Source organism: Ambystoma mexicanum, chromosome 12 (genome assembly GCF_040938575.1).
Source record: "Ambystoma mexicanum isolate Mex_15411 chromosome 12, UKY_AmexF1_1, whole genome shotgun sequence".
Classification (NCBI taxonomy): domain Eukaryota; kingdom Metazoa; phylum Chordata; class Amphibia; order Caudata; family Ambystomatidae; genus Ambystoma; species Ambystoma mexicanum.
Genome location: NC_090936.1, coordinates 1128317500 through 1128339682, shown reverse-complemented (window position 1 = coordinate 1128339682; position 22183 = coordinate 1128317500). Strand labels below are relative to the sequence as shown.

Here is a 22183-nt window from a genome sequence, read left to right as displayed (position 1 = left end):
CAATGGGAACGGGGAGCATTTTTTACCGGCACCCGGTAATGGGAAATTACCGGGTCCGGCGGGGCAGTAATGACGCGGTAATTGGCGATTCCTTGGTACCGGTAAAAAAAAACAACTATGGCGACAGCCGTGCTGGTAAAGCTACCGCCAAAGTGGAAATGAAGCCCAGTGTTTTTTTTTTTTTTTTTTTTATGTGTTTTTGCAGAACATGTTTAGTTGAATAAATTCATTGAAAATGTGTATTTTTATTCATGGGGTTCCCCTCCCAACCGTCCCCACCCTATTAATGGTGTACTATTCCCTACCCCCTCAACCCTTATATACACTTACCAACAATCCCCTATATTTTTTGACGAGTTTCAGCAAGAAATACATGTTGGCAAAAACCCATCGGGGAGGGGGGGGGGGAACACTGTCGATGAACGATCGTCATACTATATAATCACGTCCTTTTTGTATGGGCATGGCAGGCCTATGCCCTCTGACACTGTACATATGTTGCTGCTGACTCTTAATGATTGTTTAAATGTAAGCACTAAGCTCTCACAAGTAACAGATTTGACAGTTCTTGCTGTAGCACCCTTTTCTTATTGGTGCCTCAAAGTAGGCATGCTGGAAAATGGCTGCCTTATACCTTCAGCTTCCTCGATGTGGGATGGCTTCGACCCTCCCAAGCCAGTGTCTGACTCTGTATGATGGGATTTAATCTCTAATAGTGTTGCTGACTTAAATGTGCCAATTGCAAACGGCTTTGCATTGACTAATTCTCCCCACCCAGGTACTCTGCAAGCGTGGGGCGGGGCGGGAGATCAGACACCGCATTTCTTGCACATTCCAAAATCACAAAGGGGTGCAGGCATAGATGCCACGGCCCCTGCATTCATTCCCCCTGCACCTGACTTCTTCCGTTGCAGGCCAGGCACATGGAAAAACACAGGGAGGACCGTGCATGCAAGCCATGAGCGTATCCATATTTTCTTGTACAGTTCACCCCAATGAAAGGGGAAATGTACAGCAATATACATATTGCTTTGACTCACCCATTAAGGCCGGTCACTGGAAAGGGCTACTCTGCTTTTAGCGAATGAGAGGATGGCACTAGCCAGTGCTCCACATTGCAGGAACACGCTCTAGACTCACACATACATGGGACTGACTCTTGGTCCCTCATGCTTACAGCCTGTCTCTCCTGCTGCACACACGTCTCTGCTGAGAATCGGGACTGGCGTGCAGAGGGATGCATTCGCACAAAGCATGGGACAGTTTCCTCCTGACATGTTGCCACTTAACTACTCGAAGTCCACCGTTTTAGGGGTCATTAAGTGTTACGTTTAAAGCCGAGTCGTGTGTATTCTAAGTGAATTCGCCCACTTTACGTCCTGTCAATTGTCAGAGCTTGGAAACGCACCCACGGGCGGAAGTCGCTATAGAAAAACAGGCATTTATTCAATGTCACCGAGACATCTGATAAGTGCACCCTTGAAAGCTCTCCCCTCTCATCGCCGGATAAAGCGATCCCTGGGTGCACTGCAACACTGTGCTGTACACGACTTCCATTTATATGACCACAATGCCAACACAGCCCAGAACAACAATTGATCCTGTTTTACAACGTCTAATAAACCCAAAGTACTACAAGCTGCCATTTAATGGGGCCGAGAGATGCCGAAACACATCATGCTACAGTAATTTAGCAGGAGCACTGCTGAGGGTACACAATTACGGGCTTTGTATACCATGAGCCGACTGCCACTTGATGTGCGAGTCTGTGAAATACCTAGGGCCATGTCATTGATAAGGACAAGCCTGACAGCGCCTGTGACAAGGTGAAGACGGCTGTTGATGTGGCTGCGTCGCTGACTGGGAGCCAGTTGCAAACTCAAAATGGCACTTGTGGGTTGTCAGGCAGGGCCGTTGCTCGGTGCAGGAGATGGCGTGCATTGGGTTAATGAATGCAGGCTACCAGCATGGAGTCGTAGTTAGGCGTCTGCTTGTGTTTGACTTTAAATAAGCTCCGATGCTTCGCGACTTTTTATGAAAACACTTTCTCGCTCTGGTCCATCCGTCAATGTTTGCAGCTGATAGACGGGAGGCTGAGTTGACACACATATCCTATGTTAGGTTAAGTTCCATTTATACTGAGCCCTTTACCATCGTGGTCTTCAACGCCTAGGCTTGTCTTGGCAGCTGCAGATTCCGACTCCACCGGAGTGTATCCAACCCTTGCTCAGAAGAAATACATGAGAAAGAATAAAAGGGACAGACATAGAAAAAAAGATAGAAAAGAATTAGACATAGAAAAGGGTTATTTAAATGACGCACAACTAGTTCACTGGGACTGATGAAAAGAGATGGAAAAGAATTAGACATAGAAATGGGTTACGGTGCAGGCACGATACACAAGGAACGTTATCGGCCAAAATAAGAGAAGGGGTAGGAGCCGAATGTGACATGTGGCACATGCCACAGCGTGCCACAGCATGCCACCAATCTCTGGACTGGCTGATGGAAAATGTGCAGTTTTAAGGAGTTCAAACATATTGTACAAGTGGAAAATACCCTCTCAATCATTGTGGGATTGTTTTATATTGAAACACTTTCAGCAAATGCATAGTTTAAGTACTTATCATGCCACAGCATGTCACCAATCTCGGTACTAGCTGATGTCAAATTTGCTGTTTAAATGACTTTTAAGACATTAAACAGTGAGTAAAAAGCCTCACAATCCTTTTGCGATGTTAATAAATCAAATAATTAAAAAAAAATGTGGATTCTGACAGCTGCCTAGAACTTTCAACCTCATGCACTGTAGTCTGCAGTTCTACAGTTGCACCAAATCTTCATATAGGAAATGTCTATATGCTGGTGCTAGTTCTTATGACCTATTCAAACAGCAGGGCCCAACAGTCCCTTTTCAGTGTCAATTCTAACGTGGCATGCCACCTAGATATGTCTTATATCTCCTTCAAATCAGTGTTTTCATTGCTTCAAAATTACTTCAGGCATCTCACCTCTTAGTCTCTTGTCTTATGTTTCATACCTTTCAGCAATTGAATGTTTGGAAGCACTTGGAACTCCAGCATGCCACAGCAAGTCACCAATCTCTGGACTAGCTCATGTCAAATTTACTCTTTAAATGACTTTTAAGACATTAAACAAGTGAGTTAAAAGCCTCACAATGCTTTTGTGATGTTAATAAATCAAATAATAAAAAAAAAATTTGATTGCTGACAGCTGCCTAGAACTTTCAACCTCAAGCACTGTAGTCTGCAGTTCTACAGTTACACCAATACTTTATGTTGAAACTGGCTGGTGCTAGTTTTTATGACCTATGCAAACAGCAGGGCCCAACAGTCCCTTTTCAGCGTCAATTCTAACGTGGCATGCCACCTAGATATGTCTTATATCTCCTTCAAATCAGTGTTTTCATTGCTTCAAAATTACTTCAGGCATCTCACCTCTTAGTCTCTTGTCTTATGTTTCATACCTTTCAGCAATTGAATGTTTGGAAGCACTTGGAACTCCAGCATGCCACAGCATGTCACCCCTCTCGGGACTAGCTGATGTCAAATGTACTGTTTAAATGACTTCAAATGATATGATATGATATGATAGTTTATTTATATAGCGCCTATACACAATGTGTTTCAAAGCGCTTCAAGGCAAGGAAGGGACCAAGGTAAAATACAACGACATTCTTACAGGCCATGAACATTAATGATGTGAAATTAACTATCGTACTTGGCCTGACGACATTTCAGATAGTGCAAATGCTAAGACATAGATAAGAAAGGGAGGGGGAGAGTGGGAAGGAAATGGAAACAAACAGGCGACTACCGTACTAGGCCTGACGCCATTTCTGGTAGAGCCGGAGGAAAACAAAAGGTGAGGGAGAGGGGTGCAGAAAGGGAGGGGAGGAACAAAACAAGTGACTATCGTACTAGGCCTGACAATGTTTCAGATAGTGCTTCAACAGTAAGGGGATAGGGGAGCGACAGACGAGGTTGCTATCATAGTAGGTCCAGGGACAATTCTGATAGAGTAAGTGCATAGAAAAAAGTAAGGGGAGGAGGGGAGGAGATAGGAAAAGGGAGGGGGAGGGGAGGAGAGAACAGAGAGTAAGCAGTCAAAAAGAGTGGAGAAGTAAGAGAGGAGAGCGAATACAATTGCAGAAGTCAGTAGTAACACATAATGTTGCAAGCCAGGATACAAGATGAAGATGGAAACAGCATGATTCAGGGCCACCACGAGTACAAGATGCAAAGGAAGTCCAGCATGAGAGTTGAGAACGGGTGACGCACCGTGAATCAATCAAAGACATTAAACAAGTGAAGAAATAGCCTCACGACCATTGAGAGACGTTATACATTTAATTTAATAATAAAAAGCCTGTACGTCACCTTGCGGCTGCTAGCTGTCTATCTCCTGTGCATGACACAATATGGCCTGGGTATAAGTAGAATCCTCTGACAGCGAGTAAAGCAGAGAAAGGAGGCCTTCAAACATTCTGCAGTTGTCTTCAACTACATAGTTCATTCTTTTTCAATATTTAAAAATGTTTATTTTAATTAAGCATCATCCAAATTGTATTAAATGAAATCTGTTATGTATTGTACACAGGATGAAAGGCGTACATTTCTTATTAAAATGTCCATCTCATAATAACAATGGTCACTTTACCATAGTCTCAGTTGTATTATTAATTTGAAAGCATGTTTCCTTGTTATAACCTTCTGTTTAATTTCTAATTACTTTTTTTTTAAACTGGTCGTCTCTAATTTAAACCTTTCCTTGTTCCTACTAAATTATCTTTTCTTGCATACAATAATCATATATTAAGATTAATGTGGCCCTTGTAATTGTTATTAATTTATGGCATATTAGCTGATCTAGATGCTAATCGTGTGCTTATTTTTCTAATTCATTGTCTTAATTTCTATTCACTTTATCATAAGCCTGCCTCTGCTTTCAAACTTACAATAATGATGTGTTATAACCGCTTCACATATAACATATTTGCATACAAAATCACCCAACCAAAGTTGTTACTCATTTGTCTGTCTCAGAAGGTTGAAACTTTAAATTGGCCTTTCTGGGATTCGAACCGGCAACCTGTAGATCCCAGCAGCGAGTGTTGCTACCCCACCTCATTAATCACTTATCTAAAATGAGAATCTCAACTGAAAATGCAGAACATTTTTATTTTTAATCTTTTACTGAAATGCTCGCAATAAACGCTTGTTACAGTGGATTAGTTTACTGTTTTCTTGGCCGTTTCAACAATCAATTTTCTGTATACTTCTAGTAAACATGAATGAATATCAAACTGCACCAACTCAATTAAAGTAAAATTATTTATTATTTAAATACATAAATAGATAATAAAACAAATATAATAGTGCAAACAAACCATAACAGCATTGTATTTAACAATTATATATGTATATATATATATATGTATATATATACATTATATACATGACACCCCAATTTTAAATATTTATTTTCACGAGAGCATGACTCTCACATCTTATGACAACTCAATGTAATGTACAATAATTATTATTTAAATAAATATAACAAATATAATAGTGCAATGATAGTGCAAATGAACCGTAAAAACATTACGTAGAATGTATATATATCACGTTTATTAATGTCATCTCAGCAGAGCATGACCATCACAGCTTAGTCAATGGTTTACATACCACCACTTGACCTGCAAAGGTCTAATTAAACTGTGCTACCAATAATAAATAGTAACTTCTTTTACTACTTTTCTTTTTATTCGTCTTCTCCACAAATTAAAGTGCATCCACAGATCAGCATACGTTCAGCTTCATAGCGGTTCAGTCCTTCACATTTTTGGAGAATTTTGATTGTCATCTGCAAAAAAGTAAACAAAATGCCACATTTCGGTCACTATCACTTTAACTGATCATCAATTGTGTAACATGATAGCACAGAACAATGCTCTCCGGGCCGCTCTTAGTATCCCAAGAAGAGAGCATATCACCCATGCCAGGCACTCAGCCCAATGGCTCCCGGTCAAAGAGCGGATCACTCTCAAAATCCTCACACTCACTCACAAATGCCTCTCCCTCTCCGCCCCGTCCTATCTATCAGAAACCATCTTCAAACCATCCTCCTCCTGTCCCACCACAACGAAATACTCCAACCTGCTCTGCATCCCAAGCATCAAAAAAGCCAAAGCCGGAGGTCTAGGTTTCCCCTACATTGTAGCCAAGACCTGGAACGCTCTTCCTGCAAACATCAGAGCCGAAAACTCACTCCCTATTTTTCGCAGGAAACTGAAAACCGCATTCCTTGCAAAATAACATGAAACCCTCAGGATTCCATGTAAATATACTGCATAGCTAATGTGTACATGTCTACTTTAAATATTGTATTTGTATGCAAATATTGTATCCTATGTAACTAAGACATTGTCTGTAACAAGCGCCACGATGCCCCCGGGCTGACGTGCGCTCTACAAATTTGAATAAATAAATAAATAAATAAATAAATAAACATTGTAAACATACAAATAACCTGAATATGGCCTGCAGACTGCTAGGGGAAGTGCAACACTTACAACAATGCCATGAAAAGACTCACAGACGACAAGAGTGTGACATGCGTCCACAACGGAGTGCTGGCTTAAAACAGGTAATTGTCTTTGGAGGTTGGCGGCATGGCATGGGTGTGGATGGGAGTGTGTCGTCGGTGTCAGCACAGTGGGGTGGTTGGTGGACATGTCCCTCAAAAGTGCAAAGGGGCGGCTTGAGATCAACAAAGCGGCCTAGAACATAGCAGCGTTATGCAGCCAGTCTTTCAACCCTACCTCTCTGATATTTGTGCATTGAGGATATGCATCTGTCATTTTCAATCCCCAGCAGTGAGTACTCAAAGCTAGTGGTACATTTTCACATGTAAATCTAACCAAGAGCGCCCTTGCTAACTCAGGACCATGTCAGTCCAGATACTGTTCATAACCATTGGACAATTTGAGTCCCAGTACAAACCTATTGAGCGGAATCCCTCTCCCATGGCAATAACATCCTCCTGTGTCTTCTGGTGGATTTCATGTGTCATTGTTAGTCTATCCCTGCCGAATGATGTTATGTGAGTTTGTCCAAAGCTGCTGGCAGCCTAGTTCAATTAAGCAGTTTTTCACATGCTTGCACCAAGGGAGCTTATAGATATCAATTACAGGCCTAAGGGCTGCCACCCATAACCCTTTTTATGGTTTAGCTGTATCTGCCTAAAAATAGCTTTCTCAGTCTGGCTGAACTACTTTCCAGTGTGTGAGCCTCAGGCAGAAACAGTCAAAGGATTTGACCTGTTTGATTGTATTTCCCTCGATCTGAATGGTTTGCTTCACGTACTTGCTTCTTGGTGGCCTAAACACCATGCACTTTGTTTTTGAACAATTCAGCATCAGTCCATGGCCATCAAATGTAAATGGAATTGTTTTCGTAGTACTGATGGAGTCAAGGAGATGAGCATTACATTTCTGGCATACATCAATACAGGGAACTTATCTATGCCAAATGATTGTTTATCAGTCTTGGCAGGTACCAGTAACTCAATAGCTGAAATAGGCTCTCCTAGGCACCTGAATGGAATTGGGGGAGGCAACTCCTCTCTCGGTTGGGATAAAACAATACAGCAGGTAACTGCCCACACACGGCACCACCCCAATCATCCTAGGCATTTTTTAAGAAAGCTTTGACAGTTTTTTAATAAAAAGCTGTGGTTAATTATTTTACATTCATGTATCACCTTACCTCTGGTATTAACACATCGACCATGAGTGATGTATTTCTACAGGACAATGAAAATGTCAGAGCTTTTTTAATTGCTTCCATCAAACTTCTTGTCTACAATAAAATATAGTACATTTAACTAATTCTCAGTTAGGGGTTATTTTAACAATTACAAGACAAAGGGTTTTTCAAAACAATAACGTTTTTTACTCACATCACTTTCGCTGAATATAGTCATCCTCATTTTCAGTTCCTGTTTTAATTTTGGCATATATGTTGGATTTGAGAAGAGAAACATTCGGTTTGATTTCTTTCTACCTTTGATAATATTAGATGCATGTTCCTGTTTAAGATAAAAGAACATAGAATTTTGGTTAGGTTTCACATTTGTTAACAGTTATCATTCACAGTCTACACCCCCATCATTTGTCATCACATTAAGAGGTGGTCTACCTCAGTTTGCAATTTAAATATACCTGTATTCTTCATAAACATTCATTAACAAAACAGACTGTGGTTTTCACAACCAGCAATTTCATTATTTCACAGCCTCCGATACAAATTGTACTGCAATGTATTAGAAAATCATATTTTGTTCATGTGTAATATTATGTGGCGCTTGATTGGCATGGTCATCTTTATTAAGTTTAGTTATCAATCTTGCAGCTCTGTTTTGCACTCTCTGAAGTAGAGTGATAGCGTATTTTGGGAACCCCAAGGTAGCAGGAGTTTCCATATTCCACATGAGAGCAGATGGAGTTTATAACCATTAACTGGAGAGAGAGAAAAAAGAGATAGAAACTGAAGGATATATCAGATGTTTCCTATTAACGTGAAGCATAATTTAGTTATTGATGAGGTTTGACTCTTTAAAGTAGCTTAAAATCAATATAAATGCCTAGGTTCTTAACAACACATTTCTGTTTTCGCAAGTTACCCAAGGAGGTTGTCCAGCAGAGGGTTCTTCAACTTTTAGGCTTTTCATTTTCCGCAAACATTTTGGATTTGCTTTTATTGATCTTTAATGAGTTAGAGTGCTTCACTCTATAACAGAGACTAGTCAGTATTTTGACAGGTGGTTTCATCACCCCCTTTTAAGTCAACCATAATAAGGTTATTGCATTATTAAATAAGGATACCTCAGTTTCATGTAAAAGATCAATTTGTGGATGGTAGAAAGGGTTTAACCCTGTTAAACATCACATCTCATGGCATGCGCTTGAGATAAGTAGGGACCGACACTGATTTGTTTAGAACAATTAGTAAGAAAAGACTGGATCCAAGTAATTGCTGTGAAAACATTGAGGACTGACTGTTTTGCTTGTCCTCCCAAAATATTAATGTTCAAGGAAGTGTGAAATACAGCTATCATATTGAGATTAATTCTTTTTTAAAATAATTAAAATCTACTATAACAGTAAAGTACATTTCTTTGCATGTAGAAAATAACTATCTTATTTTTACTTTTAATCAACATTTACAGTACACTTTTCAAACAATTCCAATACTTAAGCAATGAATATGACAATTCTTTTATACATGCCTTTATTTCATCTTTGTTCAGTAAATTCTTTATGCCTTCATTTTCAAGTTTTTCTTTTAGCCTTGTAAACTTGAATTTGCAAATCAATATATTTCTGAGACATTTCTTATTTCATAGTGATAGATAAATGCATTTCAATAATCAGATTCCAGCTACAAGCTTTAAAGCAAGTACATATTCCATATATGTTTAGATTAGTTTGTCCAGGGTTCGAAAGACATTTCACTATGAACTTTATTCTTAATAATTCTCTTCTCTCTTTGTAATCCATACAAACGGTGATCTAATACCATGAATTATCATCCACATTTAATGGTTAAATAAAATATTTACATACTATTTGTTACATCGCACTAGAATCAGTTTGTACCACCAATGCCATGTCAATGCTAAACAATTTAACTGCGCTGGGACAATAGCACATGGCCAACAAGCTTGTTGTTATGATACGGGGAGCTCCGGCCCCTCCTGGATCACCTCCTGGGACATCAACACTTACCCGTTATCATGTCCGGAGCCGTTCAGCCAGACATGGCACATTTCTATCTCACAGAATACAGCGCTTTGCGGCCCCATTTCATAGAAGCTGGAGGTTACAGCAATATGCGTTGTAATGTGGAAGAACTAAGTTTCCCATCATTCTTGCGCTTCCGGGTTGTTTCATCCAATGGCAAACGTGGAGCCTCGCATTGACTCGTATTTTACGTTCTACGTAATGCAGAAGTTTGCTTCCTATCAAAGTTATTACAGTGGTTTTGTTCAGAACCTTGTTTCCTTGTAGTAAACTTTGCCTGCTATTGAGGATTCCGTAACTGGTTCCTCCTTCTTTACAAGTTCCCGGTTGTTCCATAACCGCGGTAGTCCTTTTCTCACCTTTTGTACTTCCTTGTTATAATCAGTCTTCCTGTGTACCGAACCTTCAGCCTGCCTACGGACTACTCTCCTCGAATCTGCATTTGTCACCGGTCTCTCCTTCCTGTGTACCGGACCTTCAGCCTGCCCATGGACTACTCTCCTTGAATCTGTATTTGTCACTGGTCTCTCCTTCCTGTGTACCGGACCTGAGTTGTTAAACGGATTGGCTTTGGACATTCCTTCTCTGCTGCGGTTTCTGCCACATCGCAAGTATTTCTTTACCTGGGTAACCTCATACTTTCTTTCCGTGTTTACACTTTACTTTACTGTTATCCTTGTCACCTACAAGTCTGGTTGTGTTCTCTTACCCGCCTGATACTTACCTTTTCCTCGTGCACGAGAACGCTCTGCAGGGACGTGCACCACCCCGACTCTAGTGTGATCCGCGTGCCGTCAGGGTTAGTCCCCTTACTAACCTTACCTATTTGTTGTTTTGCACCAGTCGTTGTGGACTTTCTCATATCCTTCTTAAATTCTTCATACGCCTTTCACACGGTAAGACTATAGGCTCATTCCTAGTTACCAGACATTCATTGACCCTGTTCTGTTTACTTGAGCTTACCACTTTCTCATTGTTATCTCTGTCCCCAGGGTCAGGTTACATAGAAGATTTAGCTGCTATTTAGTGCAGGTATTATTTGTGATATATCTCTGTTTTACCCATTATCATTACCTGATAGCAAAACCTTGTTGTTTCCTTTACAGCCGGTGTCTATAGCGGTGTGTGTTCCCGCTCTTTTGAGCGATCGGTCTCCTTCACTGTCTGTTCTGAACAGTCTTGGGACATATTGCTAAAAAGAGTTATTTTCCCTCAACAGAGAGGAGGCCCTTGTTTTAGGTCTAACTAAGGGCTCTACTATCAAGTCACGGGCCAGGTTCTGCAGTATCACCAGGATTACCACCCGGTGAGTGACACTTGTCTTCGCAGCACTGCAAAGCATAAAGTGCCAAATAAGAACTGAATTCAACTTATGGTGTAACTACTTTATAAAAAATAACTTAGTAGCTCTTCTGTTCAAATGTCTTCATCTTTTGTAATTCCATTTCTGACAAAGCACAGGATAGAAAACGTGTCATTATTAATGCATGACATGGCACTGTTAACCGTGCCATACTTTAAAAGTATTCCATTATCCGCAATTGCAGTTTTGTTTGTAATTGCTTACTGTTTGGTTTACCAAGACTAAACAGGTCAATTACCTGTACTTCAGTTTTAATTAAGGTTTGTGATCAATTTGTGTCCTGCCTGCATCTTCTCTCTTTACTAAACTATTCAAGCTGTAGCACCCACATTATTTTCAGCTCATTATTTTAGACATTCTTGTACAATATATACATATGTATACACCACAAAGATTATGTTGTGATCGAACGGATAATGAAAAAATGGGTCTTCTTTCCTTTATCCATATCTGTTTGCAACACCTCAGAAATGGGCCATATAAATATCAACAAACATCACCATTTTGATACATCAATATATATATATATATATATGTTTACACAATATAATATTATACCGCAATATTAACCTCTCCAATGGTAATGGAAATTTTTTGTGACAACCACAGTGAAATTTCATGTCCAAAATATTCGCAGTTACTGCTAAATCTGTACAGTCCAAATGCAACCACTTTTTGCACTTCTCGCATTCAATCCACTGAAGTGTTTGTTCTTTGGGGTACAATGACCTACACATGGAAATACATAGAAAAATATAAGTTAACCATCAACCATTACTGGTATAATGTGCAACATTTGAAGTCAATTCCAAATGTATTTTACATGGTATTTAGCAATGGTATTACAAAGGATAACATTTGTACATCAAGCACCTGTGAAAATGCACCATAGTAGTATAAACCTTGAACAACAGCATGTTGGATAACATTACATGCAATGCAACCTCTCTACCAAGGTTACCTTCGGTAGCTAACAATGTATTTCACATCAGGATTTGACCATTATGGATAGTTCCTTACTTTTTTTCATCTCCATATCGATCTAAACCCATCCTATGGTACATGCATCCCAGCTAGTGCTTCCAGCCATTGCCCATGTTATCCTCCCTTCCCTTTGTCACCTTTGTCTTATGGTTTATCATCGACTTTACCCCACTGTTTCCAATTCCTTCTTGCCTGTATCCTCATTTCCTTCTCACTCCACAGACCACGGTCTGCTTTGCGCCCTGGGCGGTGACATAGTTCATTCACACTGACAAGGTTGCAATACTTTAAGACCCTAAGGTGGTGAGGTGCACAGTATGAAAGCTAATTAACATAACATCACTTGATGCACATTACATTTTCGAAAACCTTTTGTGATTCTAAAATATATCATATAGTACACTTTAATTTGCTCTCAAAAGTCACCTAATGAAAATATTTACACTACTTACATTAATAGGAATTCTGATTTATTAAATGTCTTACTTATTTTTTGAAGTTTGAGCAATTAAAGTTGGTCTATTTCCTACTGCATCCTCAGTTGACTTTAACACCACATTGCTCAGTTTACTCTCTTCGTGAACAGAAGTTACATTTCTGTTTTGTATTTCCTACAATATATATTTAGTTAATATAAAAAATGTAAAAGCCACTTGACAACAAACTGTACTTCCCGACATCATATTGAATTAAAAGCAACACTCCCCACAAAATATAATGTAGTTACATATATAGTATACAGTATATAGATTATAATGTAACAAACTGTAAACAAGTTTCAGAAAGACTGCAACCGCTTAATTTGGCTATAATTATATTTTTGAATCTTTCATGGCAACAGATAAGTACTTTATGGTGCTAATATATGAACATTACGCTCAGGAGCTTGGCCTAAATCATCAAGCTCATTACCAATTCTCATGCTTAAGGGTTACAAATGGGACAAGGACGACCCTGGGAGCTGGGGGGCTGCCGCTGCCACCCACACTGGTATGCCGGCCTTGGCAGTTCGAATGTTTTGCGAGGAATGTTGATAAGGCTCCCGCAGCCAGTGTTCAGTGAGTGAAATGAACTTAGCTGTAATTTTCCTGAAACATAGCTTTACACTGTGCATTTAGACCATGTTAATTCATATAGGCATTTGCAAGCCTTTAAACCGGGATTTTTGTGTTTGTAGATTCTGATATTGCAGCATTGATTCTAATGTAGCATAGAAGTTGCACTGTTGGTGAAGTGGGTGTGTTTCAGCATATTTGTCACCCATGGGTGCGCTGGGGCCTGGTTCAAATGATAAGTGCGCTCCTTGTTCTTCCTGCTGTTCTTTTATGTATGCGCTTGGGGTGAGGGGCCATGGATTTGGTCTCGATTTTCCCTCTTCAGTCCCCCCTCTGGTCGACTTTGTCGACCACACCACCAAGCAACATTCACCTCCTTCCGGTCTGCATATCTTTGTCAATTCCTTGAAGTGTCCATAATTTTCTGCATTGTTGTTGATGAACAGTACATATAGGAGTGTTCTCCTTTTGTGTTCCACCACACTCACTTCCCTTCGTACTTCCTCTGATCACAGGGAGTGGCAACCTTTATTACTGCTGGAACCATGTTGCGCACCACTATCTTAGTCCGGCTCTTCCTTTCACCATCTCTCTTATTTGAATTCCGATGTCTTCTTCTGTTGTTCTCTTGCAATGTATCTCTATCTTGCACAATGGTGCTGTGCTCGGTACTCGTCCTTCCGTTATCACCTTCAAGCAACCAGGCAGTCATGATGTCATCCATTACCATGCAAGCACTAGCTAGTTCTTTGCTTTCTTTTTTCAGATGCATTTTTTGCTGATCATTCTTTGGTATGCTGGTACTGCACCCACTCATTCTTCTTTCTTGCTCGAGAAGTAATTCCCCCCTCTTTTTACTTCTCTGTCTGTTTCTCTTCTTCTGTTGTTTTCCATCTTTGTTAATGTGTCACTCTTCACATCTTCCTTGGTCATCACCAACAAGGGCATGCTGATGCGCACCAATGAACACTCTCCTCCCCAGTTCAGTGGTAGTTTCTCTTGATCTTTGGATGCATGTGCTCAATAGTAGTCCATAAGCAGTGATGTTCCTGCTCTCATCTCGCAACTTCTCTCAACCTTCTCTCATCCAGCATGATTGTCCACTTCTTGTCATTGTTGTGCTGGTAACATAACGTTGGTACCTTAACAGTATACGTCCTTCTTCAGTGACCATCTTTGCTCTTTTCTCCCACTCTGTTAGGCACTTATCATATTTTTGTCTTTTTCATTTTATTTTTTTCTTCTCTCTTTTTGTTTTTCTTTCTTCTTTTATTATTTATTTATTTATTTATTTATTTATTTTCAATGTTGCTGTCTTCCCTTGCAATCTTCTTCGCACCTTGTCATACATGGGCGTCGTGCTCTGCTGTAGTAATTTCTGTTGTAATCAATTCTCTTCCGGCATATGTTAAAGAACAGTCAGGACAGCTCTCTCCAGTGGTGTCCCTACCAATTTTGTACATGTGTGCATGTTGTTGGTCACTTCTGATATGTGTGTTATGTGTGTGTTTTACTCCCCTTGTGTCTGCCTTTAACTCTCCTTACTTTAGCAGCAGCTTTTCCTTACCCACTGATGCCGTAACTCTTCCTGCTTAGGTTAGGGAATGTTAGCAGGGGATACAGCGGTAATGCTCACTATTACAACTAATTTTCAAAGTACCACCCCCATAGTTTCGTTCATCATTAATAGTCCCATCGTGAAGGTAAAAAGTCCTTATTTGCGTGCCCATAACCTCTTACGCTGCTGGGTCCTTGCAGCTGATGAGATGATAAAGTTGCCCGCCTGAAAATCGCAAGAAAAGCGTTAATACGTTAGTACTTGTTAGTAACCTCAAGCTCCGCGAACTAAACAATCACTAAGGGCAAAAATCAAACCTCCCCCTGGACATTTCGTGTTTTCAAAATTTCTCAATATGGGTAGGGAAAATCTTGGGCTGTTTATTCAATGGAAGCAAGGAAATATACTTCAGGGAAACATGCTCTAAGGGGTCTGAGGTTCTTGATAGGGTGGGCAATTGAGTGGGGAATGCTTCACGATGTTTTAATCAGTAGGCCTCACAGTTTCTAATGGAAGATAACATTAAGGAAATTTCCTACATATTTCTAACAGCATACATACGCAACAACCTGCATGTGCGGGAAAAAGAGAAGAAACAAAACAGTGTTACAGCTGTAGGTGCACAAAATGTAATATGAAACTCAATTAAACTTTGCAAATGCGTGTGTCAGTCCCTATTCTAGTTGCTAGTGTGCGTTGGACCATGGGATGGCCATGTTTCCCTAACTCGGGAGTGTTCGTGCTATTTTGCAGTTCATGAAAATCTCTTGCGTTGGCCCTGTTGATCGTTGCTCCCTCGTTGCCAGGGTGGCCACCGCTTTGTAGGGCTTGACGCCTTACACTTCTAACAAAGTCTGTCAGGAGGGGAAAATGTCCCACTGTAGTCCATAGCCATTGGGTGTTGGTTGTTCGTTGTCTTCAGGCCTGCCCTGGGTCCTTTGTATCTGGCGAGAAATGAAATGGAAGCGCTTGAGACCTGAGAATTTACATATTCTTCAATTTCTTGACCTAATCTCTCTGCACTACTCTCACACTATTCAGTGTCCTAGTGGGAGGAGCCAATGGTACACCTATGCACCATCCTGTCACCACCTGGTGGCGTTCAATGGCGGTCTGACTGTAAATTGTTACACAATTCGAAATGTACCCAGAAAATGGGTAGGCACTTAATTTATGTGAAGATACTCATTACACACTTGGATCATATATATGCAATTTGGGTGCTAGTGTACAAATGGGCCTTTGGATCTTTGTATTTACTGTGCTTTTGTTGTAAGCTATTTATAGTGCGTGCCTTTGTCCCGTGGGGCATCAGGCACTGACAGGCTAAATAGGGAAACATCAGGGTGGTAAATTTTTCATATAGGGTGGCTGTGTTTCTAAATTAAGTGCACCATGTTACTTAGTTAAGATAATCGCAGAGTTTTTAAATCTTTTTTTTTTCTATGGCTCCTCTCTCACTTCTCAGGCCGTGCCTCGCAGTGAACTGCAGGCACTTTAAGCTGGTACTAATGAAATCCGCTACCACTTTACTCCCATTCTCTCTATCCCACCCCATGTCCACTTTTTAAAGCTTACCTACTCTGTTAATTACTCATTTAGTCTAGTATTTTATTACTCCACTACTGTAATTACTGTTACATTTAAACAATATATATTTCTAATTACTGTTACATTTAAACAATATATATTTCTCCCCCCAATATCTGCTCTCAAATTTTAAATCAACCATTATGCTCCAGTTCGTGCAGCAATGACCTCTTTCCCTATGTGTGTTGGCTAATGCATTTGTGCCAGTGTTATTTTCAAAAGCGCTAGTGGCAGTACCACTTGCACTGTTATTTTGTCGCCAAATTAATTCTGTTGGGAACATGGATCATCCACCCTTTACCCCTATTTCTCTCCTCCTGTGGTGAACTGTCAATGAAATGTAGGCCTCCCCCCTCAAGTGCACCTTCTTCCACCTTGTGTGTCTCATTTAATTGTTCTGTGTTAATCGTGTATTCATGAGCCCAGTCTCCTCACTGAAAGATGTGTGCTCAAAATGTAGCTAAATGTACTCTCTTGTGATGCGCTATCATTATGCACCCCCCTCTGTACCGTGCACCCCCATTATTCTTAAACAATCTTCCTTACTTTCAACATGTGTATGCCTGGTGTTTAACAAGTTATGCATTTCTCTGTTAATAAGGTGGTCATATCCACATCGCTCATGATGTCACAAATCTCTTTTCCCTATTGCATGGCCTAGTCGCCCCACTGTCACCCAGAAAAGAAAATGTTTTGATACCTATCACCACCCCTATGCAATTGTCCTCTGCATTATTGAGTGTGCGTGAGTGTGTGTGTCGGCGCGCGCCTCGCCCGCTCTGTTGGGGAGGTGGAGCATGAGTGTGTGTGGCACAGTGAGTCAAATCAAGTTTGTCTTGGGCTGTCCTATTAGCGGTAAAATGTCAATCTATGTCCTTTGAAAGATTTGTTCCCCATCAGGAAGACCCCACCCAGTCATGTAACCGGTACCATTGCTATTGTGTCAGTGTTCTGTATGGGTGCTGGCTGCTGTGCAGTGCCCCTGTGTTGTTATTCTAGTCAGTCCTGGGGTAGTGGTGCTGTGTTGTTATTCTAGTCAGTCCTGGGGTAGTGGTGCTGTCATTTGTTGTGTCTGTACATGTAGTGGTAACAGTACCTGCGTTGGTGCTTGTGGTGTCTGCTGAAATGATCCCATCCTACCCCATGTATCCTCCCCACATGGGCGGTGCATATTGTGGTGATTGTTGACACTGCTATTGTCATTCTTGTGCGTGTGTGTTGAAGCTGTTTTTAACTGCCCCTCCCATTGCATACTTTAATGATATATTTTGTGCCTACTTGCCCTAATCTGCCTTTCTCTGCCCCTGTGTCATCAAATATTACACTCCCGGAGGTTCAGAAGGGTGAGTCCCCTCTTCCCTCTGCTCGTGCTGGTTCAGCATCAGCTGACCCCTCGCATTTTCCCTTTCCTTCGTGCACACAGTTCAACTGTAGCCATGTGCTTTTAAAGCTATTCCCGTGTAAGTGCTGTGTATGTGTGTCCTTAGCGATTGCTGCACGCTTCTGGAGAAGCCGCCTATGAGCAGCCATGGTCTTTTTAATTTACCTTCAGTACTTTTGAATCTTTGCACACTATGTTTTACTGACTTATTTCAGCATGGAAGCTGTGTGCTACACAACAAGTGAAGGGGAGTCCTTTCTGTATTGTGTGATACATTTTACCTCTATTCAATTCGAAAATTTCGATAGTCCGCTGTTCAGGGAGCAAAAGTTAGAAGATAATTGAAAAATTTTTCAACTTCTGTGAGCCTTCTTGGCTCCGCACCTTAGCCAGTGCACTCCACGTGCAACCCATCTTCACCAAACCATTGCCTTCTCCGGCACACCCCCACAATCTTGCGCATGTGTCTTTCACACACCGCCTCTTGGTCACCTATTCTCCAAATCCAAAACCACACCCTTATCTCCTCACCATCAAAACTTTGTGTCCTTATGCATCAATCTGAAGGTGACGTCACCAAACTAAAAACACAATGCAAATGAAAAGACAAATGTGCATACACAGAACAATAACCCATTTCTCCCAACCCCACAAAAAATCCCAAAATAAAACCCCACAATCCCCACAGCTGTCTTCCTGTCTCAACTGGAACAAGGTAAACCACAATAAAACTCTTATAATTGGACTGCACCCACTGCGTCGCCTAGTGTGTGATACGCTCCTCACCAGGGGACCTTAACCAGCCAACTATCTTCCACTCACTGAACTAAACGCTCAATTAGCAGGGAACCTCATCTACTCATTGATCTATAACGTCAATTCATAGGAAATCCAGACCCCCGTACATGAAATCACCATCCAGACCAATCAGCGCGGCTCTCCTGTTCTAGACCAATCAGCGCGGCACTCCTGTTCTATGTGTAGGGAGTCACTACCCCAACCAATATGCTCAAAAACACAAGAAGGGACCCCTGCCACCACCCCAGTCCCAACTACAATTCACGTGCCGATCACTACCAATGCGCTGAATTTTGTGACAATGTACAATCACCCACCACCCAATTTACAATCCCTCCCTCAGTTTCTACCCAAAAAACAAAAACAAAAAAAAACTTAACATTTCTGCAACATACTGATCAACAATGCATCATAATACTTTAAACATTTCCCCCCTCAAAGCCCATGTTGCTGGTTGACTTACATTTTCCTATGCTGCACTGGCAGTTGCACCGCTGCTGGACACCCCCTCAATGCGCTTCACCGGACCCCTTCTCCTGCAGGGCTCTCACCCGCCCTCAAGCGGGGTATTTCCAAGTGGCCCCCGAAGCCTTTAGCCGGTTACGCGTTTTCCGGTGGTCTTCAGGTGCAGGCGAGGGTCCCACAGCTTCCTTGAGTCGGCGGCAGGGAGCTCAGTCCACAGCAGAGCTCATTTACCCATGTTACAATGAGCAATGAGCCTCACAGAGGGCACCAACTTGTCGGGGAGAAGCTGGATCCCCCCCCCAGGGCAGTGGGGGGCCAGCAGCCATACCCTCACCAGCTATGGGAGGCCCCAACACCTCCCATATGGCCCCCAGAAATGCAACAGAGTCCCAAGCAGGCAGCAGCATGTTTCAAACTGCATTTATTTCTGGGCAGCAAAAAAGAAAAAAACACAGAGCATCGTGCACATCGCAAGTTCAGGCGCCGTCTCCCCCGGAGCTGTCTTGCAAGTAAGTTTTATAATCACACTGCAGGCTGACCTCACAGAATTGGATCAGCTCCCAGAAACCTATCTCCTCCTGTTATTGGCTGCAAAGTGGTGGGTTACATATGTAGCCCTTATAGAGAGCCTGATAATTGGATATTAACCTCCTGCGTCAGTGGGTTGATTTAGCTGTGCCAGCCCCCATTACCTAATTCTAATCTTGTTGCAATGTGACTTTGTTCCCATAACTTTTAGCTGAACAAGCAGTTCGCACCTGGGCTCTGGCTTGTTACAAGTTATGTTTCAATGTTGTGCGTGTCCTTGAGAAAATGTCTTTCTTTCCCAGAAAGAAAAAAAAGCACACTGGGTTGCCGTGATTTATTCGCATTTGTGGATAATTAAAAAATGTCTGTCTGCAGAAAGCAATTTTATCTTGAACTTGCGGCCTTGGCAGTTCGAATGTTTTGCGAGGAATGTTGATAAGGCTCCCGCAGCCAGTGTTCAGTGAGTGAAATGAACTTAGCTGTAATTTTCCTGAAACATAGCTTTACACTGTGCATTTAGACCATGTTAATTCATATAGGCATTTGCAAGCCTTTAAACAGGGATTTTTGTGTTTGTAGATTCTGATATTGCAGCATTGATTCTAATGTAGCATAGAAGTTGCACTGTTGGTGAAGTGGGTGTGTTTCAGCATATTTGTCGCCCATGTGTGCGCTGGGGCCTGGTTCAAATGATAAGTGTGCTCCTTGTTCTTCCTGCTGTTCTTTTATGTATGCGCTTGAGGTGAGGGGCCATGGATTTGGTCTCGATTTTCCCTCTTCACTGGCATTGGAGAAGGTAGACTGTGGATTCCCTAAGTTACCCAGCCAGGACACCTACTCTAGGAAAAAGGTTGGACAATTTGTCTCCCATAATCACTCATTCCCAACAGATGATAAACCAGAATGGACGAGAAAATATGCTTACAGATTTGGAATCAGGAAGCTAATTGGGAAGGCCAAGATCACCCACTGAATTTATTTCCACTCCTCCACCCCGGTGAATCTGCAACACACACCACTCCCCCATTCAATATCCAGAGTGGCAGAAGGAAGCCTAGTCCTCAACCATAGATATAATGGACACACATACAAGCACACTTCATTCTTACATTCCTAATAAGGTTAATATCTCATACTTGCTGTTGCAGAATAGTCATAAGACATGAAGCATGATATCGTCTTAAGTGGCATAGGTTATCCTGCGATAGTTCTAACGCCATTTCTATTCCTCGAATTGTAGTATCAGTTGTCTATTAATGAAAATACTAATTAATGGTTATTGGTTAAGCCCATGTAACATGTTTATTATCACCCCACCCTCCAAGGCCTTCCCTCCACCCCCAGGGGAGTGTCCAAGACCGCCCCAGCAGAGGATGTGGTAGCAGTAGGGGTATGGAAAAACATACACACGTCACTGTGCATCAGTAATGGGAGTAGGAAACAACCCCTGCAGTAGGCGGCTAATCTCTTTCACCTGACCAGGATGGGTTTACCAAAGTCACATATATTATATCGATAGTCCACTGCTCTCACCTTCCAGTAACCCTTCATATGTGTCTAAAAAACATGTACTATATATAACACATCAATACACAATACATTTAAATAGATGCCCCACACGTTGTTCATGTTCAAATGCTTATCATAAAACAATGAGTAATGAACACTTAATGAATGCTTCATACACTCTCATGTATGAAATAAGTCTTTTAATTATGAGAAAAAAATAATAAAGAAACATTGTTACTATAATGGGCAAATGGTCTCTACGCACAACACCCTTAAAATGAAAATAGTCACTAAAGCATCAATCATTGTCATTGCCTCTCATTTCTGCTACATCTACTTAGGATTTAAGACTTGTCCACCATCTCCAAGATATCATAGTCCTCAAAAAACATCGACCTGCCTCATAAAGGTCTCATCTCACCATTAATGCTAGGTAATCTTCATAGAAGTACCTAAAAGCACTTCCCCTTTCAATACCTCAATACCTTTCTCAATGTGATATCAATAGGGGACAAAACTCCACATACTCACTATCTTAGCTCATCTCTAGCCGTCATCAGCTTAAAGCTGTTGAGGGAGGTATGTAGTCTTTCTGCGGTTTTGTAGTTCCTTCATATTGCTATCTCTTTTTTACTATTTATCAGAACACTTGGTGCTTGTCCCAGAAAAGCCTGGAGAGCAGGGAACTGCTTTATTATAATAGAAGACTGCAGCAATCTAACTTCAAGGTTACTGGCACTCATCACAGATTCTTGCAAAAGAAAACTGATGTAATTTAATGTAACTTTGTTAAGGGAAATCTGTCAGCTTTCTTTTTACTAAATATGAACACATTTGCATCGAGTCTGGGTCTATGACTCAAATATGCCGCTTAAAGCATGGCCTAGCCCTAGCTATAACTGAGGTTACACATCACATGAAGTTTTAAAAACATCTACAAATATAATATTAGACCTACGGTGCAGACAAAAACACCACAGCTCTCACTGTCCTTCTGTATCCATTGTGTTGGGATCTCAATTTTCCACTTCTTTAGATCCCATATGTGACTGAAAATATTGCTATATCAAAGTAAAAAGGAAAAATACAACAACCATGTATTAATAACTTAAATATTAGTACCGTG

The 22183-nt window shown here is 41.2% G+C and overlaps 1 long non-coding RNA gene across 1 annotated transcript; it reads right to left on the bottom strand.

The window, feature by feature from the left end:
- Positions 1 to 5340: 5340 nt before the first annotated feature.
- Positions 5341 to 8310, bottom strand: LOC138513109 (uncharacterized). Its single transcript, XR_011281709.1, has 3 exons — positions 7984 to 8310; positions 7791 to 7883; positions 5341 to 5886 (listed from the first exon to the last, which is right to left on the bottom strand). It is a non-coding gene; the product is annotated as an uncharacterized lncRNA (long non-coding RNA).
- Between the last annotated feature and the right edge of the window lie 13873 nt (positions 8311 to 22183).